Source organism: Lonchura striata, chromosome 5 (assembly GCF_050655825.1).
Source record: "Lonchura striata isolate lonStrDom1 chromosome 5, ASM5065582v1, whole genome shotgun sequence".
Lineage (NCBI taxonomy): Eukaryota > Metazoa > Chordata > Aves > Passeriformes > Estrildidae > Lonchura > Lonchura striata.
In genome coordinates this window covers 23087182-23108715 of record NC_140707.1, presented here as the reverse complement: position 1 = coordinate 23108715, position 21534 = coordinate 23087182, and the positions used below count along the sequence as shown (strand labels likewise).

The following is a 21534-nucleotide window of genomic DNA, read 5'->3' as shown; positions in this document are numbered from 1 at the left end:
CATTACAAATATTGGGAGAACCTGAAAAGAAAGAGACCAATTTAATCTGCTTAAACTTTGCCTTTCATATGCACACATACAGAAACCCCAGTTTCATTGTAAAAATCATAGATGGATGTCTTTAAGATTGGGTCTAGTCTAGAAATCATTGTGATTTTACACTGCAGTTTATTCCATATATTTCCATCCTTCTGAGTCACACTGTTCAGCCTCCTACTTATTCTTAATAGATTAATTTGCAGTTGCTCCCTCGACATTTCAGCCTTTCATGGTGGAGAGCAATTCCTCTCATTTCACTCATCAAGGCTCCATATAATAATGAAAGTTCCCATAGGTCACCTCTGTCATGCCTTATTTCCTTAACCCCTTTAGCCTTCTATCCTGATAAGCGTTCTTAAACCTAGAGCTGTCTGCGTCAGGGCAAAAATAAAATTTCTCCCACAAGTGATTCTGTACCACACCAGTTTTATAGAAAATGTGACTATAACCATGTTATTTCAATTCTCCAACTCCTTTACGTTGTCATTTTGGTTTTTTCCAAGCAGTTATACTCACAAAAGTGCTGAGATTCTTCTCTAATAACCCCAGGTCTCTTTTTTTCCCTGGTACACTGGATAATAAGAATTCTGCTGTGGTTCACTAGTTCTAGACCTACTGTTACAGCCACTAAAAGATTCAAATCATCCTCATCTGGGTGAGAATTGCTTTTCACTTGTTTGCTTAATCTTTGCATTAGGCAGAATAATCAATGACTGCTATTTCAGTTGTTACAATATTTCAGAATAAAACTGATAGGCAAGATTCTGAGCTGCCATACATTGGCATGTCCTAACATCACTTGAGTGGTCCAGCCTCTCACACTAAATAGATACTTCAAAAAAACCTGGAGGGCACACTGCTAGTTTGAATCTTCCAGTTGCTCCTTATGGCTCCAATGGCTGTTTTCCAAGTTGTGGCCCTGCTCTGTGATTTACATGGATGTAGGGGAAAGCAGGCAAACAAACAGACTCTGGGTGCAAGTGAGGAAGTAGCAGCAAGTGTCCAAAAGTAGCCCTGTCCTCCCAAGAAATCCACATTAAACCAACAAACCATGGCATTTATTTAAAGAATTATTTTACACTGCATCATTTTCCAAGTTGTCTCTTCTTTTGTGCAATCTGTCCGTTCCATGGGAGACAAAATATTTCTGACCAGCAACGTGTTGCTAAATAAAACAGCTGCCCTTCCCACACACAGCTTGGAGGGCTGTGCATCCTTATGGGGAGCATACAACAGTCAGCTCAAAGCAATTCAGTGCTGATTGGGTTGGGGATAATTTTCTGGCAACTAAGGATGAGATTGAGACCACAAGATCATTTCAAATAACTGCTGAGGAGTCACACGATAGCAACACCTTCCAGTCTCCAGAGACCTGGAATTGATTTGAACTGGTCTACCACTTAAATGGAGAAAAGCTATTATCCCATCACTAATCTCTTGAGCCATTCAGTCCCACTTGAAGCAATTTTTTTCTTCAATAAGCTATTTTACATATTTCACTTAGTCTCCAATCTATGGGAAAAGCTTATCACATGATTTGTTTGAAAAGATAAATACCTCTCCCCTTCCCATTTCTGTTTATTCTGGGGTTTGTTGCTAACATGACAGAACTATTAAACATGTTCCTCCTCTTCTCTCCTTATGGAGCCCTGCTTTTCTTCCTACCATTCCCAAAATAAGACAACCTCTTGTTAGTTTTTGGAAGAAGACCCAGCCTAGAAGCATGTGTTCTAGGTTTTTTCCCACATAAATGTAAATTTACTGCCCTCAGCCATCATAGCAATGATCAGTACAATGCTGATACCTATGCCATACTCAAGAAGGGTAAAATCCAGGATTTGCAGTGCAAAACCAGAGAATTACTAAAGATGCAGTTTGCAAAAGCAATCTTATTTTTTTTTTTTTTTGTGCAATCGTGGGCAAAGGGTGGATGCAGTGCCCACAAGTAAGCAAAGATGCTGTAGTTATTAAGAATGTCTTAAAAATTAGATCTTTGGTGCCTAAAACCAGGGGGGGCAGAGCTGCAGTTTGGTCCAGCAGAATTCTTTGTGATGGGAAATCTTTGTGATGAGAAATCAACCACACGCTCACTTTCCAATCTCTGTTTCTCCCACTGTTTTCCCACTATTTTGTGCACTCAGAGGAGCCTGTTTTGTCTACTCCATGCTTTCTCTTCATCAAGCATTTCCTCTGTAGTTTCTCCCAGCATCAAATTTGCTCAGCCCTCCTCCATCACTCCCAGAATTAGACTCTGTGCCTTTGAAAAGCCTGGGCTTCCTTCGTTTGCAGGCAGTTCCTTCCAGCTCCTGCTCACCCCACAGGTTACACTGCTGGAGCAGCACTGCTTTGATACTGCTCCTCTGGCAGCAATTAGAATCAAATCAGCACCAGCCTGTTTATAAAAAGGGATGTTGCTGTAATGACACTATCAATTCTTCCAAACATTGTAGCTATTTATCAAGTGATTAAAGTGGAGTAACTTACTCCAGGTTTACTAGGCTATTTTCCACTGGAACTTAAAAGGTTTTACTGCCTCAAGTATGCCACTTGGACTGCTAATAATTTCAATTTTATTACATTATCATATTTTTTAGATTTATTTCTAGGTTTTGCATAAGATTCAAATTGTTACCCAGTTTATAAAATAATGTGAATTTATCTTGGTCAAAAATCACATTAGGATAATTATCTTGCCCTTTTGGCAGATAATTTTGTTTGTAATATATTGAAAATGCTTATTTTTTGTCTTCCTAGCCCCTCATTCTTGCGGAAGAGGCTATTTTTTTTTTTCCTGAAACAGGCAACTCCATCTCCCTCTCACTGGCAAGAGCTGTCAGGTCTTCTCCCATTTTCCCCTCTCCATTAGGGGGAACCAAACAAAAGGTGCCTGCTCCTGTCTTCACCTCCCCAAAGCAGCAGCATGCAGCTACCACTGTAACCTGACAAATTAAAGAAAATTTAGTCAGACACTAAACACATGCTAAAACTCCCAAATTATCAGGAAGATGATGCTTGTCAAGTATCAGAAGAAAGTTGGAGCAACTAAGGATGGATTAAGCAAATCACACCTGACCCTCTGGCCGGCCAGGGTCTCTGACTCTGGAATGTCTGAAAAGCCACCCATGATCTCCATCATCTGCACTTTGATTAACTGAAATTAGATTTTTCTATTTAAAGGACATTTTAATACTTAAAAAGCTCAAATTCACACTTAGATGAACTTAGATGAAACATCTACAATTTTTGGGTTAGGTTTGGGATTTTGGTTTGGGGTTTCTTTTTGGGGAGGGGGATGTTGGGGATTTTTTGTGAAAAATACTCAAAATACCACTTATTTAGGAGAAAAAAATCAACTTTGGGAAATACTAAGTGTCAAATTTTATTTAGAATGCTTTCCTTTGTACCTATGCAGCATTACTATAAAATAAGAATTTATACTGACATGTTTTAAGTTGGCGTAAGAATTAGTAAAATAAAATATTTCCTTCTACTGTATTAAGGACATATGCTGCCTAGTACTGATGGAAACAACTCTTTTACAAAATAAAATACATGGCATTCTGATATAGAAAAAGGATAGCAATATTCTAAGTACTGAATAAGTTAAAGGAAGATTTTTCAATACTTCCAATATGTTAATATTCTAATTCTAAATTCCAGTTATTCTAGTTCTATCAGTTACTCATGACAGAAGTACCAATAAACAAATACTGGGTAATAGTCAAAAGGTTTTGAGGTATGATGTTGAAATATGAACCTTTTTTTGACCAAAATATACTATGCAGCCTAGGAGCTTTACAAAAGCAATTATTTCTTTGTGTTTTTCTGTACTACTTGTTTAAGAGCTTAGGAAGCTACAGGGTGTACCCCATCTTTTTTATGCTTTAATGTAGGCAGAGAAAAAGAACCAATCCAAAATTGAACGCCTAATTCCCAAAACAGAGATAAAATAAATTTTGCTTAAAACATTTGGTCCACCCTCCAGTTTGGTATTAAAGTGAAGATCAGCTTATACATTTGGGTTATTTCTGATGACAATACTGAGGAAGGTATATAGCCAGAAAAATCATGCATTTCTGTGAAGGAAACATCTACCTTTGTCCTTCACTGTTGCTCAGAGGTCAGGCAACATTAAATCCCCATTGTGCCACTGTCCATGGCCAGGGAGGCAACACGGACAGCACAGCCACAGCAGCAGCCAGGTACCAGGAAAGCAGCTCAGGCTCCCTGCAGTGAGAGCAGGTTCAGTTCTGTGCATTTCACTGGAGCCACAGGGAGACTGCGCCAACAATTTGTACAAATCACAATCCAGACGAGTTGGCAAAGAAAGTTTGAGTGCTTTGCATGCTCCGTATCTCTGAACATCTTTTCTCTTGTAATGACAAGTGAAGCTGACGATCATAAATATGGAGTGTATTACCCTGTCCTTTAACTCCCTCCTTATTGCTTTTGCAACATAATACATGCATCTCAAATAAATTAAACATGTGACATATAAATTCAGTTCGTGCTTTTTGGGGGTTATCAAAATCCTGAGAAACCCAAATGCTGAATATCACTTGTCAAAACGTTCTGGGATGAAGTAGTTAAGCTGTCACCAACAGCTTAAACACTGTTTATTTGAATATGTAAAGCAACTTTTTGAAAAAAAACCCAAAAGTACAGAGTCTGTTGATCAGAGTTCTTTCTCCACATGTCTTAATTCTGTTTCCCTGATCTCCTGGGGGAAAAAAATGAAGGAACTTCAAATGAAGTGCAAGGGCATAGACACCCTCAGTGAAGAAAGCACTCTGCTCCACTGACACAACTGATGTGACAAAATATGGCAATGGTATCACCATGGCGCTGCAGGATTATTAGTCCACAGTGCCCATTATTTAAAATGGAGTTACTCAGTACTTACCACAAAACAGCAAGCAGCATTTTGCAGTAACACAATAAATAACCCATGTCATCTCTGTATCTACACCTTTTGCAGGAGCAGATACAGAGCCAATCTAAAAACAAATCTAAAAGTGCTATAATAATGCTGGAATGACATGCCTCTTAAGCTGTTTACAGCTGACAGACTAAGTGAAATGGTTTGACAAGGAAGAACTCAGAATGTGTTGACAGACCTGCTTAGTTCATATTTGAAAGGCAAAATTAAAGTCATACTTTTACAAGGTGCAGGGTTCTGCTCACCTGAAGGACATTCTCTTAAGCAAGGCATGGTATTAAGCCTTTGCCATCTCCTCCTCCTGTCTCCCATTTTTATGTGTAGGCCACTAAGTGGCACACCTCAAAAATCAGTCCTGACTGCCTATCTCAGTAATTGCTCGTGAAAACATATCATTTAGAAAAGTATGGAGAAAGCAACAGTGAGAATGGCCATAAATGTAATTTATCCCCTCCGTAATTTAGGGGAGCACAGCAACATATGGGCAGCACTTGGTTTTTCTTACAGCAGGCAGCAGTGTCAGGAAAGAGCAAACAAAGGCTGAGTACAAATCCCCTCTGTCCACAGAGGCACCTTTCACTTGATTACAGGATATGAGAGAAAAACATGAAGACACAGTGAATCCTAAAAGAAAGAAAATAAGACCTAAGATAGGGCAGAGGAAGGAGATGGAGACAGGCACTGGGAAAACCAGAACTGTTTGGGAGGACTTACACAGCTCTAAGGCGGAGAGAAGGCTCAAAGGACAAATGATGGCCAAAAAGTGGGCTCTCACTTCCTACCTGCTCTTTGCTAAACCCATTGGCAGACAGCAATTAGAGGCTGTCAGCAGCTCTTGTGGTGGTCAGTGAAAATAACTTGGTGGACTCAGGTCAGCTACTGAGCTTCTTCACTGCAGAAATTCCCTCTGTTACTTGGTGCCGGAGCCCACCCTAGGTCAGGGGTGGCTCTGTGTGGTGGAAAAGTCTCTCCTCCAACCCGTGCTTCCAAAGCAAGGCTCAATATTCTTCTGTTGTTCGGTCTCAAGGCAGTTTATTGCAAGTTATCTAAAAGATTCTCTTCTTGAGCTGCTGTGGTTTGCTCAGCAGCTCAGGCAGAGGCACACACACACCCTGACATCCTCTCTGACTCCTGACTTCTTCTTCTCTCCCTCCACTCAGGACTGCTGCTGTCTTTTATATGGTACATTACATTTTACATGTTTACAGTTTTTCCTCAATGCCTATTACCTACATTAAATGGTGCCTTTCTACTCTAAACCAATCTGTGAGTGCCAGCATCAGCAAAAACATGTAGGTAAGGAAGAAGAAAGAGGGAGGACAGGGCAGGCCCAAATCCCTCTATCTTAAAACCTCTGACCCCCATGTACAAAACCAAAACCCTCCTGTACAGGACTTAAAACCCCCCTGTACAGCACTCAAAAATTCCTCCCTCTACTTTGTGACTACTTCTACTATAATATCTAAACTTTTGTGACTTCTTGTTCTTCCTGCAAGGTTGGTAAATCATTCCATGGTTCAAATCCAAAATCACAGCTGTTTCCAGCTGCCTGCCAGGGTCTCAAATGCTTCTGACCTGGAACCTCCAGAAATGTCTGAGGGACATTTTGAGTTCTGTCAACTTGGCCCTCACTGTTAGAGGCCATGGGAAGCCACGAGCATCTTCCTTCCCTGCCACTCAGAGGCTCTGTTAGCACAGGGCAGGTGGCCCCGAGGAGGGAAGAGCCAACACCTGCTATTCCTTTTCCTGTGGATAAGCCCAGAGCTCAGCTGCTGCAATACCAGCCAGTCCAGCTCTTTTAATGAGCCCTGTAATTGGTGCAAATGAGCCCAAAGTGGCCAAATGAAATCCTCTTGCTGCAGGGAACCATCAGGAGAGCATGAGGGAAGTTGTGCATTTGGAGGCAGAGGATGCCATTGCCTTTACACTGCACTGCCTCTCCCAGCTGAGTCAAACAGCACCAAGGAGCCTGGCTGCTGCAGCACCTGCCTTACAGGTGAGTGCAGAGCTGCATCCAGCTGCAGCCTCAGCCCAGGCTTTGTCTGAAGTGGCTCCAAACACTGCCAGTCTCCACCTTTGGAGCCCACTGGCAGGTCACAAACAGGGACTGCACACTAAACTTGTGGTTGAAGCTGCAGTTCAGGAATTGGAATGGTGTGGGGTGGAAGTGTTTTTTCAAACTGATGGAAGTTTTGCCTACATATTTCTTCCCCCACATGAAGGTCATCAAATGTTCGTGTGCCAAATGTTAGAATTGATGCCATCCTAATGAACTCTGAAAACATTTTCCTGTCAAAGCAAATAGAACAAGTTGACATCACTGATCCCAGCATCGACCAAAGAGGAAAAACAAACAAACCATCAGTTAAAAAACCAGAGGGGTTTTTGTGCTCTAGGTTCAAGGATGTGAGTCCAGCAGTGCAATGACAAAGGGGAGCACTGTGCAGATGACAAAAGGGTTACACTTGCTGCAAAGGAAGCTGGTCCTGAGACAAAAAAATTGCTTCAGCATCAAGGTCAGGAATATCTGGGTGCCCCCTGCTCCTACTGTGTGGCACATGAGATCCCTTGTGTCTGTGCCGTGTTGGGTTATTACCTGTAATATGTGCCACAGGCTAGGGCCTGAGTGGAGAGTGAAGCCTAGAACTAAGCCCTGTCAGAAGTTGCAGAATGATTACTCTTAAAAGCAAGCCAGCAGCTCTCAACTTGCCCAAGAAGAAACTTTTTCTTTCCTACTTAAGCTGCCTGAGCTTGCAGCCTTCTCCCTCCATCTCCCAGGGGATCTCCCAAGCCATCTATCCAAGTACAAACCATGGCATGGCAGCCCTGCTACAACTGGATGCAAGTACAAAGGAAGAGTATCTCACAGCTACGCTGCTAAATTGGGGTTTGGGAAATCCAGAGACATTTCTTCCTTCTAACACATGATTCCTCTATGTCCCTTGGCAAACTCATGAAATCATTCCACATGGGAAATAACCATATCTTCTCCATTGCCTCTCCTGCTTGCTCAGAAATTTGGGACAGAGCTCATGTTGCTGTGCTCTGTTTCTAGCAAAGATATATCAGACCACAGCCTCTGTAGGCACCTTGGTGTGGTCAGTATGGAATTAATTCCCACAGCACAGACTTTCTGCAGAGTGCACAGTGGGTGTGCAAGCCTGGTGAAAGCAGGTAGGTGCCAAGACCTGATGAAGTCCCAATATTAATGTTTCTCTTCAGCTTCTCTGGCCATTTCGTGAAGGGGATTTTTCACAGAAATTGCTATAGGATACAGCCTGTGTTGAAAAGCACAGCATTAAATTTGGGAATAATGACAGAAGAACCAGACCAGAATTGAAAGGGTGATACATATTTTGTTGTCCTTACATCAAATACATTTCCATTTTATGTACTGTTTTAATTTCCAGTTCTCCCATGCTCACCCTGTGCCGTCACCCATGTTTTTTTGAACTGAAAGGTATTATCTCAGCTCCCATTTCTCCGAAAGTCACATCTAATCTCAGTCACTCTCCAGCCCTGCAGTTTTCCTTCTCCTTGACAAGCCTGACCACTTAAATTTCTATCAGCTCAGACAACACTTGCCCACACCCCTTTCTGTTCCTATCTCATTTCTTCCCCTTCCAGTTTTTGTGATGCCATCATACATCTATGCCAGCACACAGAACATGCAGCAGCAGACATATAGATCCTGACTGCCTTCAGAAAAGGGGAAAGGTTGAAGTGAATAACATCCCATGTATGAATGATTTCCTTGCTTGCTGTACTACAGTGAGCTGTGCTTTCATATATTGTGATGGATGTGAGTTATGGGTCACTCCCTCACTTGTGAAAATAAATGTCCAACACTTGCCAGTTGTTATACTGTACATTACAAAATTCTATTGTTTAAGATTTATGCATTTAGCAAACCAATCACACAAACAATGCAGGTACAGCACAACAGCTCTACTACCAGGATTTTTTCCCACTGAGACAGACAGACACAAAATCACCCTTAGCCATAAAGCGGTGCTGCCTTATCCAGAGGGGGACATTTTATGGACAAAGAGTTTATCATATTCAGAATTTGCCTTGGGTGCAGACTTAGCATGTGTTAAGTAATGCTTAAGTGATTTGCTGAAGTGGCCTAATAGCACAAAACACTCCTGGCTCTATTTGCTTACAGATACATTTCAAGGCACTGATTGAAGTCTGTAGTGCCCTAAATGGTCTAGGACCCAGTTATTGAAGAGATATCATCTCTCCTTATAAATTTTATGCAGTAATTGAGAACTACCAGTTGGTTTCTTTTCCTGGGTGGACAGTAGGATGTCTTAAATGGGAGATACATGAGCCTGGAACCTGTCCTCGCCGGCCTTCAGACACAACAGTGCTCCACAGGACTATTTCAAGGATAAATATTAAGCTGATCTCTTCAGTGTGACAAACATCAGCTCATCTCTTGAATGATCTTTTACATCATGTATGTTAGAAAGAGAGCCTGGCTGAGACTGGCCACAGTTTCAGAAAAGCTATTCTAGAAACCTTTTCCTCCTTTAAGAACAGAACCAGTTTTAAAGTGGGAAATTTGCACTCTTGCATCCACCATATGTGCCACGAGGTCTGAGCTGTTCTTTGTGTCCAGAGAGACTGGAAACCCTTGCTGATCCCACCTCCTGAAAGCTCCCTTGCAGTGCTCACAGTGCTGCTGGCACACCTTAGCTAGAGAGTGTGTCCTGACCACCTGCATTTTATCTGCAACCACGTGCTCCATTTCAGGTTCCCTGCCACTGGCAGGAGCTGCTGGAGCACTGGATGCTCTTATCTGCTTTCTTCAGGGAAACAGATACATAAAATAGCAGGGTTTTAAGATTAAATGCTACAAACACAGATTAAATTACATGCTCTTCATTCCTTTAAGGAACTCTTTTTTTTTTGTCTATTCTAAGTTTCCAAAATGATTTCCACTTCCGTTCACATTGAGAAACATTTAAAACACAGCTCAGAGGGAATGCATTAGTGGGCAGAACTGGCCACATGGAGTTCAGGCCTGCCCCCAGCCATTCCTGAAGCTCAGCTGAGCCCACCCAGGGCAGGGCTGTACAGAGCTCTCCAGGGGAGACCCAGAGGGGTCCCCAGCAGTGGGGAAAGGTGATCCTGGTGCAACCTCCTCTCAAAACCAAAATACCGACACTTAGGATAACAAAGAATGAAAACATTGCCTTCATCTCTGTTTCCATGATTCCAGCAGAGACTGTCTGGTCACCTTCTTCAGAGGAAGCTTGATTCAGGAAGGTTGCCCTGATAAAAAGGAAGCAAGAAAGACAAATAGCTGCTCACAAAGCTAACAGCCTCAGTGGGTTGTTTTGCTGTTTGCTTTAGTTCACTGGCTTAAAAGGGTCAGCAACCCTCATCCTGAGGACCCTGTTAGTGAAGTAGCTTTAAGCAAAATGTATAATTAACCTTTGGAACTCACTGCACCAGGATATCATTGAGGAAGCATATGAGAAAGATTTTAGTTTTGTTTTTTTTTTTTTTTAAATGAATGCATATAGGCAACTCTAAGGACAGAAATATCCGTATTTTTACTACAGAGAATTCACTGGTTAGAGCCACCAAACACTGTGCTTCTGGGAATCAAGAATAAACAAAAACCAGGGACTAATAATAAATTCTTTATTCACTAGATGGTAGGTGAATAAAATGGGCAAAACCAGTAAGATGAATCCAGACTGCTCAGAGTATTCAGAAAGTGCCACTCACAGAGGTAGGAATAGAAATTACAGATGATGAATGGATACTTGACCTCTTCCATCATTTCAAATTTTGTGTCCAGATCTTTTCTTCACATTCACTTACTTTCTAGCTTCCATGTGATGGCCTTTCACAAAGTCAGAATGATTAACCAAATGTACATAAACCCAGGCTGACCACAAAGATCTAACAGGCAAGTTGAAAGCAATATACATTCAGAGGAGATTTTAAAGAATCAGGAACCAATTGAAAACATTTTGTTTCACTGTGCAGGAGACTCATAAGGCTTCTGCTGAGAAGGACCCAACTGCCAAACCTGCCTTGAATGGCATCCTTTGAGTGACTTCTATCATACTCAGAAAAACTGTAAAATCCCCGGGTTAGAGGGACAGGGCAGAAGGCAGGAGACAGGAGATACTTGGAAAGCACTGACATTTGAAGTACTTTGAAGCAGTAAGGCTCACCACTCTCCCTCAGCACAGGGAAGGTCTGAAATGTGCAGCGCATGCCGAACCATCAGCGTTCTGGCAGCCAGAGCGTGTGGAAAGGATCTGTGCAGACAGGATGCCACAAATTCTCCCATTTTGTTACCATTAGTATAAGAATAATCAAGAAAACCCATCTTTAGCACTGCTGAGTGAACTTACCAGAGAGGTAGAAATGGTACATTGTTAGAAAACTACTGTCATGTGACTGACTGACTGGCATTCACAGGGCTCTGTCCTCATCCTGGATCCCTTCACATTTATCAATCCATTCCAGCTTTGAACAGGTAAGCCTTTAGATTTGATCCAAAGGATGTTCACAAGCTAAAAAGTAAAATAAATTGTAGTTTTGACTTTAACTCTTCTCAGTTCAAAGCCAAAATGTCATCGTGTGTAGTGGTGTGGAAAAAACCCAAACCTTAACAAAAGCCCCTACAGCCCCATGAAACACAGAAAGGGAAACTATGCTGTGAGTTCTGACATAAATAAAAACACACAAATTGATTGATTCTAGAGAATTTATTGAATAAAATTTACTTAGGGTCCTTTTGTTTTGTTCTGTTTTAACGATTGCACACCACTTAATTTTTATGAGCTTGATTATGCCTTTAAGGTACATTCCAGCAGAGGGCTGAGGTGAAAAAGCCTCTCCAGGGAGGATGCAGCAGAAAGAAAAGCCTCTGGGATGTGCAGGAGTTCAGCTAATCCTTTCTAGGCATGTGTTCAGCATTACCTACTTGCAGCTTTTGCACTTCCCAGTGGAAAAGCAAATCTGTGGGCCAGTGGCTAGGAAGCTTCTGCCTCCTTCAGTCCACTGTGCCCAGGTATGAGAGGGAGCTGATCTAAATCTCCTGTCAACCCTAACATTTGCTGGCTTTTTTGTGAACAAGGTAGTCTACTTAGGGACCCAGTCCCATCACCAAACACTGGAACTTCTCAGGAAGGATGGAGATTATGCACCTCCTGTATTACATGGCAGTAAATGCTGGCAATTGCATAAAACCTCTACGTTTCTCATTCTAGAGAATGCATTTGGATTTAAGCATAGAAAATATTTAACTCAGACCTAAGAATGAACTGGTCCTCTCACCTGCCCAAGAGACCAAGCCATAACTAACACAGAGGGTCTGAAGCTCTTTGACCCCAAGGCTACTCTGTACCTCAATCTCTTGATAAGCAGGTGCTGCTCCTTCCACTTCACCTGTCAACTAAGAGGACTGTTTACTTCCTCAGCACCACAAGCTTTTAGCAACTGGAAAGAAAACCCACTAGAAATGGCACAAAACATTTGTCATAGTGTTTGAGATCCTTGAAACAACTTCAAAGCAAATTCCACCAGGTGCTAAAACAATTCCAGTTCCCCAAATGCAGCTTCCTTCCCTTGAATGCTCTTGCATATTGAAATGTACATGTGTGTGTTTCCAGCACTTCAAGTCCTTGCTTTTATCCATGAATGTAAAAGCATTTCCTTCAGACTCACTTTGAGAAAGATTTTTGGAGTCCTAAAATGCAGTGTGCACCACCTGGTCATCCCAGGGTCTGCCATCATAGTCCCTGCAGCAAACAATCAGGTCTGTGCAGCAGCTACCATGCCAGCCCTCCTGGGGAGAGGTGCTGGTCCTTCCTGAGAGGTGCCACAAGCCACAGCCAGTTTCTGGAGTGGTTCTGGTGTCAGCTCAGCTTCTCAAGAGCAGCTCCCTTCAGCTGCTGAAGGCTGCCTGACTGCAGTTAGGGCACAGTTTGAGTCAGCTCCTGGAGGTGAGCACGCAGAGCCTGTGGTGTGAGGGCAGCAGAGGGACAGACCTGCTGCTTGTACTCCTGGACTGCTCCAGCTGAGCTGCCCACATCTTCCCCTGCCTCTGATGTGTTTTTTGGACATGCAAGCCATGTTTTCCTTCCTTCTGCCCCCATCTTCCCTCTACTTTGTGTCCCAGCCAAACACTGTATTACCAGGAGTGTTTGGAAAGGTAAAAAAAGCCAGCCTGGGCAGATCAGTGGGGAAATTCAGAAACAAGCTCAGAACGGATGAGAAATGCCCACATTTACCGCTAATTCCTCCAAACCCTTCCCTGTCCTGCCGCCGGGGACGGGCAGAGCCGAGGCGCGGTGCCCTGGTGGGACTCGGCGCCCGTGGGCCCCAGCAGAGCCGCGTGCGGTCCCACAGCGCTGCCACCCAGGAGGGCTCCGCCAAGGTGGGGGATAAAGGAGCAGCAGGACCGATACTGTGGCTAATGTGGCACAAGGTTCCCTCGGCACAGCTAATGAACGCGCTGCCCCAAGTGCAAACAAGCCAGGAAAGGTTCTGTTTTCAAAGCAAATGGATTGCACTTCAATGGAGATTTCTTTTCCCCCTAAAAAGTTTTAATATACACACTAAATTAAGCTTGAGAAAAGGGGACATTTCATCTTTAATCTATTTACTTCTGAATATTTAACATACAATTCTGGCACCAATCACCAGATTTAACTGGAAAATTACTCACTAATCTGTTTGCTTATTTGGAATAATTGGGTAGGCTGCCAGGGAAGAGGATTTCCTACCCTGTTTAATATCTCAGTTAGTAGTCCAATTTCAGCTTGGCGGCATAATTACTCTGACAGAGCTGTAGCCACAGGGCCTGTGAGTGGGGCTGCTTTTTAAACCGTAAATTATGGAGGATTAGCATTTATGAATTTTAAATCAGGGCTGTGGTAGGAGACACTAAAGCTGCTTAGAGCTTGCAAACCACTGCATTCAATCACCAGTCATTAACACATTCCTTCCCAGGACTTTCTGCAGTCACATTTTAATAAAAAGGTATTTTCTAATTTGCTTTAAAATATTGTGGCTCTGTGTCTCCAGTGTAGCACGAGGGATAGGGAGATGCACTTTCCATGCAAACATTTAATTTGACTCTGGTTTACTCCCACGTAAGATGTTAAAGGGACTGTCTCCTCTGCTTGAGCCCTACCATTTCTTCTACCAGATGGATAACATGTGGTTTGATCCCCACCAAAACAATTTAAAAAATTAAAAAACGCTGAAAATCAGAGCAGCAATGTGGCTGATTGGCAGAGATCTGAACTCTGCCGTCCCCATAGCTCAGGAGCTTTGGCTTGTGAGCTCTCCACTGTTGTGTTTGCCTGTCAGGCTCACGATGAATCATTATGGGGTAAATCCTTCCTTTGATGTAGGCATGTAACTTCTTTTAAGGCCAATGAGAGTTATGTACATGCACTGAGGGCAGAATATTTCATGCCCTGAAGAAGTCTTAGGGAAAAAAACCTGCCAAAAATCACACCGCTTTGAACTTCGAAGTTGCTCCACTTGGGAGCCTAAAGAGCTCTGAAGCCCTAAGACATGCATCCAAATGCAAATGCTGAGCCCTTCTTACTCCTAAACATGTTCTTCTCTCCCTGTGTGAGCCTGCAGTTCAGCAAGGGGTTTGAGTCAGTCCTTCACATGACCCTTTCCAAGACCAAAGGCAAACATGGGATACCTATGATTTTTACATAAAGAGTTTTCATATATTAAATTATATCTCTATATGTTAATAAAAATTCCTAGATATGAAGAGCCTCCTACCACAAAACAGAAGACACGAGTGAAAGTTATATACAACAAAATAAGAAAAGGGGAAAAAAGGTCACAAATTGGACAGACAAAAACTTGATCCGGCACCTGTCACTAAAACCTGATGAAAACACAGTTTAAAAGGGAGCCTAAGTGAACTCCTCCCACAGCATCCCTGTGCAATTAGCCCAGAAACTCAGAAGAGCTCTGTGCTCTCAAAGCCCCCTCTGGGAAGGGGCAGACGGAATTCCCTGGATTGCTCAGCCATGGGGGTTTGTTCACCCTCCTGAGAGTCACTCAGCATTGACCTCTGACACAAGCAGGATCCCAGCTGATGATGCATTACCCTGCAATCAACAGTGCTATTCACTGAAGCAACCAGATGATTTAAGATTCCCAAACCTCATTGAAAGTCGCTGGAAATTAGGCACTTTGAAAAGTCGACACTTTTGAAAACGCCTTTTAATCTCCTAAATTACTCAGCTTTTGAAAACTTTACTCATGCTAAGTACTTTGGGGGCCTCAGTCAGTGAAAGCTAAACTGAAAGACGCTAAGGAAGGACCATTTACACAGAGCCCTGCTCAGCCCTTATCTCTCCTCTATCCTCCTGGCAACAATAGACAGAAGGAAAACAGAGCTCTTGGCAACACCAGCCCTGTGCCAAGAATTAGTCTGACGGAGTGGCAGGTCCCTAAACCCTATTAAGGCTGCTCAGACAAATGGATTTTTTCCTACTGCACCCTGAGTAAGCTTTTTCTAGCTGACCTCCTTCCTCTGAAGGCTGAGTGGTACCACTTCTCCCCAGAAAGATGCAGACCACTCCTTGAAGGGTGAAAATTGTCCCTGTCTCAGGAACCAGCTCCATGCAGTACCGCTCCTTCTAACTTCTCTTTGCCTCCACAAAGCTGAAAAGTATTTCCTAGTTCTGCTTTGTGACTGCCCCACAGCATTTCCACTGATTATTTTGTGTGCTCTCTGTGTGTACACATACAAGAGTGGGGCAAATGTTCCGAGAGCAGGGGAGAAGCAGCAGCATCTGTTCAGCATCAAGAGTCTGAGAGGTGCTTCTGAGTAGTTTTTGCCCCTTTGAAGGAGCAGTTAAGGGCACAGAATGAGCACACACAGGTGACCAGGATGACTAGGATGAAATTCTCCCCAGATTACATATATGAGACTTATTAAGTGCTGCTGGTGTAGATCACGAATTGAGATTTCAGGAGGTGGCAGGGCCTTGCTGTGGAGCTGTGTCTGAGCCTGGTGTGTGTCAGGACTCACCTGGTCCCTAACAACCAGAGCAGTGCCCAGCCTCTGAGGGCTAGTCTTTGGCTGAGCCCAGAGTTCAGTGACCCACCCACACCTCTAAAACCCCTTCAAACACACTCATCTGTCACACTGTGGGAGGGGACAGAGGCACATTACAAGGAACTGGGGGAAAAAGCCATTTCAGTCGCTGTGCATTGTTTAGAACAGCACCAGAGAGCAGGACATTCCCCAAAGGGCTGTTTGAGATGGCTTTGGGAGCATTGCTGTGACCTCTGCAGAGACAACATAAGGGCTACAAGGGAGGCCAGATTCAAAACCCTGACAATCAAAGTCTGAAAGGAAAAAAACCCTAACGATTCAGACTCAACTCCTACACAGCATCTCTAAGAAGCTTCAATCCTTCAGCATTTAGGCAAAGAGCTAGAGCACTTTCTTATTCCCCTCTGTACTATGCAATTGCCTCAGAATGTTGGCTGCAGCCAGAAGTTACATTTTAGTCCCCATAAATCAAAGGAAGTGGAATATCCTCTACATTTAATGTCTACATTTCTTATCCCACAAGGTTTTTCCTCTATGGCCATGAAAGTACCTCAAAACTTGCAAAAGGAGAAAAACTTCTCCCAAAGCAAGGGACAGGGGGAGAAGTTGCACCACGCATATATATATATAGATGTATATATATATTTATTTATGTGTATATATATTCACACACACACATACACAAGTGACTGATAAAACTTTGACTTGGAAATCTCTCTTCAGTAGGCTTAATATGCTTCCTCTGCCTGAGAAACTTATAATGTCTAAAGCAGTCCTGGCTGCCTCCTTCTCAAAGCCACCTGAACAATCTCCTTTCATTGGCCATGGGGCTTTACAAGCAGCTTCTCTGTACACCCAGGTGGCTCAGCATGTGGCCACACTTTTCTGCCACAGCATTTTAGACCTTTTATAACTTTACTTCTAAAAGGCTAGTTGCTGGCAGACAGAGCCAGTCCCATTTCCTCTGCCACAGGAGAGTTGTTCTGAGTCCCTTTCAATACTGTAACAAGATCCTCCTCACCTTGATCAGAAAAATGGTCAGTGAGATGCTGTGGACAAGAAAGCACCTAAAATAATTAAGAGCTGCATTTGCTCTTAGCTGGTTCTACTGAGTATGGCATCAGTAATTTTTTTTTTTTTTTTATCAGGATTTTTTTAAACTGCAAAAATCTTCCAGCATCCATTGTTTAGTTGTGCAGGGAAAGATGGACAGTAAATAATTTGATGATTGCCACTAGAAATTCAATGTTCTTTTTCCTGAAGGAAAAATAAGAGTGCTGCAGGAAGACTGGCAGTGTGAGCTACATACAGTATAATACTCCACAGGCCCATAACCTGTATAATTTCTCCGTTTTGTAATGTAAGCTGTAGCCTTTTGGCACTAGCAAGAAGGTAGATGAGTTCTCATGCTGCTGCTCTAAGGGAAGAAGAGTCAATTTAGGTCATCTCACCCATCCAGAGCAGCAGGCCTTGGTGGCCATGGAGGAGAGGTTATATCCTTCTGCAGAGCTCCAAACACAGAATCCTTCAGAGCACCTTATTGCCAGCAACTCTACAGACCACAGTGCTCTAGCCCCTCAAGTCCTGCCTCATGATGCTGTGAAACCAAGTGTTTCCCATTGGTTTTTATCACACTCTTGGTCTCATGGCACATGGTAAAATTGCTGTCTCTAAGTGATGCAGCATGCTCAATACTTCGCTGTAACCTTTCATTTCATGTGTGAATTTCCTTACTTCTGTGAAGCCATGAACCTGATGAACACCAGCTGAGACTATTTGCATTATTGTTAAGGGGATAGCTAATGAGTCAAAGCACATAAGCCATTCCTCATGTATGGCTTGATATACCTGTATGCTGTAAGAGAGCATAATCCCATAAAGCCCAGGTTTCAAAATAATTCTCTCATTGGAAAACACACGGGACTCATCACTGAAAAATATACTGGTCAGGATTGTAGCTCTGCAGAAATTCTGTGAGACAGGAGATCAATGAGCATGCCACCTAATCACACCCTGGGCAGCAAAAGCCTCAGCACTGTCCTACAAGCACTGGAGTTGCAGAGAAGTTTTACAATGGTTTGGGTGTGCCTGTTGCATGACAGGAAAGGAAAAGTTGATGAGAGTCCTGGGAGGACAACCAAGCAAGGTTAGAAGGAGACAATACAGATACCACTGCACAGGGTCACATCTCAGATGTGCCTTATTGAAATGTTAAATCTCTTTGGGACACCTTTGGATTGCTGTAAGTGGTTTAATGCCTCCCTCTGCTTCCTGGTTTAACATGGGGAGAAGCTCCTGAGTCAGGGAGAAGGGGCATCAGCTCAGAGACTCTCACACAGGGAGATGTGGCACTAAAAGTCTTTGAGCTACATTTTCTATAAAGGGCTTAGTGCATATATTTAGGACATTGGACCCTGCAAGAAATTCACAGGCTTTTACCACGCTCAGATGGAATAAACACTTCAGCTGCAAAAACAATATCTCCCTCATGTACCTCCTTGTCTGTAACAGACAATTTCTCCCACAGGCAAGCTGAGAGAACTCTAAGGTCTTTTTTCCCTTGCCAATGTCTGCCAGATGGTACCAACCCAGACACTCCTGGGCTCTGGAAATACACTACTGAAGAAGCTGCTCCTATGGGAAGGGAAGTGTAGAGCGTGTAAATAAGCTCCTCTGGAGGGGTCCCGCCCCAGCATCACTCCTTGAACATCAGAAGAAGGCGGGACACTCTTCCTGGTCTTCCTAAATATTCTACTGTTAGTAAGAAAATCTACACTGTAAAACTCAAAAAAATCCTCCCTTAGTCTTCCAACCTTCAAAACACAAAAAAGTTTTTAAGAGTGAAACTTCTAGGTTGTGGATTAAAACTGATTCACACAAAAAGGATCCTGAGTCAGTTCCACAACTGGCACGACTGACTTCAGTGCAGTAGACTGATTTCTACTGCCCGAGGATCTGCTCTTCCACAGTTAGTGACATCTCAATTTCCTTTTTAATAAGCAACAGGCCCTGTTATAATGGGATATATGGAAGGAGAGATGTAAAAGCTTATAATGTGAAAATTGATTATCATGTACTTCAGACTATTTCCTGCTGTGCCCTTTGTTTTGGTATGCATGTTTCATTTCATTACCCTGAGCTGTTCACTGTCTCTGAACTACACTATGAAATACATTAATTATCTCATTATCTTTGGGGCAAAACCTTCAGTCCTTCTTAAAAACCATATTCACTCAAAACCTTCTTTGGGTTCATTAGGGATTCTGAGTGTGATGAGAGAGAACAGGACTGCAGATACATCACAGCACACACCAGATAAGATTTTGGTTCTGTTTGGTTTTTCCGTCACTTAAAATAAAAAAAGAAACCAAGCCCACAGCTCAATGTAGGTTTCCCTTTTGTTTAAAAGGTTCAAAATAAAATTGCTCTCAAGTTCCCGACTTGGCAGTGTGAACCTATAAGAACTTTTCAAGGCTTAGTAATAAACTTCCAAAATAGAGGAGAAGGGAAATGACACGTAACTTTACTAATAGCCCTACCAGAAGGTGCCACAGAAATATGGCAATGTCACCATCCTGAATTAGCCACTATATCAGATCAAAATAATATAATACTTTTATTTTCATAAATAAATCTTAATTAAGAAAATGTCTTCTCAAAGCATAAAGTAGAGGAAGGCAGAAAAAAAATCTCCACAAAAAACTGTGTCACACACTCTCACACTTTGAATTTAGGATCGGGTTGGGGTCATTTTGTAAAGAAAATAATGTTCCAGGCCCATCACAATTTGTGATAGTCAGGTTAGAGTAAAAGCAAAATTCCCCATCGTCCTCACAAGATTTCTCGCCCTGTTCTTCTGTGAATACGCTAGAATGGGTGATGGATGGGAGGCTGCCCCTTTCTAGAGTCCTTGCTGTGTTTTGTGATAACTCATTATATTTCTTTCTTTACAAATAGCCCCATTAACGCTCCAGAATTGAAGAGAATCATAAAGCTTGAAACATCCCACTCCTATTCCAGTGGAGCTAGAGGTATTGTTTCATGAATTACAGAGCTGCCAAAACCTGATTTATCCAAGCGAAGCCTTCAAAGCCGAGTCACAGATATTTATTTATTTATTTGGGATTGTAAAAGAAAATACTTTTTACTGAGATAAGGATGATATAACCTAGCTACAGCTTTATTTAAATTGAATTATGTCTCTTTTATATTTCTTCAACAATATAGTTGATGGAAATGTTTTAGTCCTTGTTTTTTTGGGGCTGAACTAAAAACCTTATTAAACCATTTATAGAAAATTTACAAAACATAAGAGAGTCAAGCTTTTTCAAAGTCTCTGTGGCCTCAAAACCTTATATATTCTGAGATTAGATGTCACTCTTAGCCAGATGATTCTAAACAAGACTACTATAATCCTCTCTGTTATGGAGATATTTATTTTTGTCTGAAAAACTTCAAAGCAGGCCGTGACAGATAATCAAAATCAAAATTTGCATTCCAATGAGAATTTCTTTTTAATAAAGAATAATATTTCTCACAGTTCCTCTGTGAAGGAGAACTGAGCTCACTTCACATTTAGGGGGTTTGGGGCCTGGGTGGTTGGTTTTTTTTTTGGTTCTGTTATTTTTTTTTTATTTCTCCCATTTGTCATTATTCAATAAAGTTTTTGCAACTTTTGGAAAGAAATGCTGAACCAAGTCAAGAAACACAGTAATGAAACCCAAGCATTTTTCTTCAGAATATTTCCTCAGAATGAACTAGCCAAGGATCACCATTAAGACACAGTCCCACAGCTGCCTTGCTGGGTGAATACTTTGGAAGGATTTTCCCAGGGAACTGAAGCCAGTTTCCAATGGAAGCTAAACATGCCTGGGCAGGGAATGAACCTGCCTTTCCTTGTGTGCATGCTTTCTTGAATATGTTTCCTTTTTGCACTGGTAGTTGCAATGGGCAGCTCTGTCTGAGGAGCAGGACTTCAGCATGGCAAACCCTGGCTTGCACCAAAATATTTGATTCAAATTTAAAAACATTTGGAGCATCTCCTCAAGGGCAGCTGAAGGTGCCGTGCATCCTTACAGACTGGGTGAGCTCAGCCAGGGCTGGCAGCTCACCTGGGGTTGCTACAACAGTGATATTGTTCTACCTAACCCATTCCATCTGGTAAACTTTTGGGAAGGAGATGCATTTGGCAGCAAATGCAGTGCAATCCCTGCTGGCTGGCTCTGTACAGGGGCTGTGCACCGTTAAGGGAAGGTGCTTTTCCATTTCCAAGTAAAGCATCAGCCTGGCCTGAACCTTGCTATAGCAGAGATCTCTTTGTCCTTTCAGAGTACTGCTGTTTCCTTCCCTTCAATATTAACAAAAAATGAAATACCCAGAGCCAATGATACACTTAAATCTGTTCATGGAACTACACTGGAGCTTCCAGCTTCTACCAATAATGCCAAAATAGTGGTACCACTTCCCATTCTGGTGCAAA

At 42.5% G+C, this 21534-nt stretch overlaps 1 long non-coding RNA gene across 1 annotated transcript in view; it reads right to left on the bottom strand.

Moving 5' to 3' along the window:
- Positions 1 to 21534, bottom strand: part of LOC146767299 (uncharacterized) — a 149907-nt gene that overhangs the window by 75251 nt on the left and 53122 nt on the right. The gene's annotated exons all lie outside the window — the stretch shown is intronic.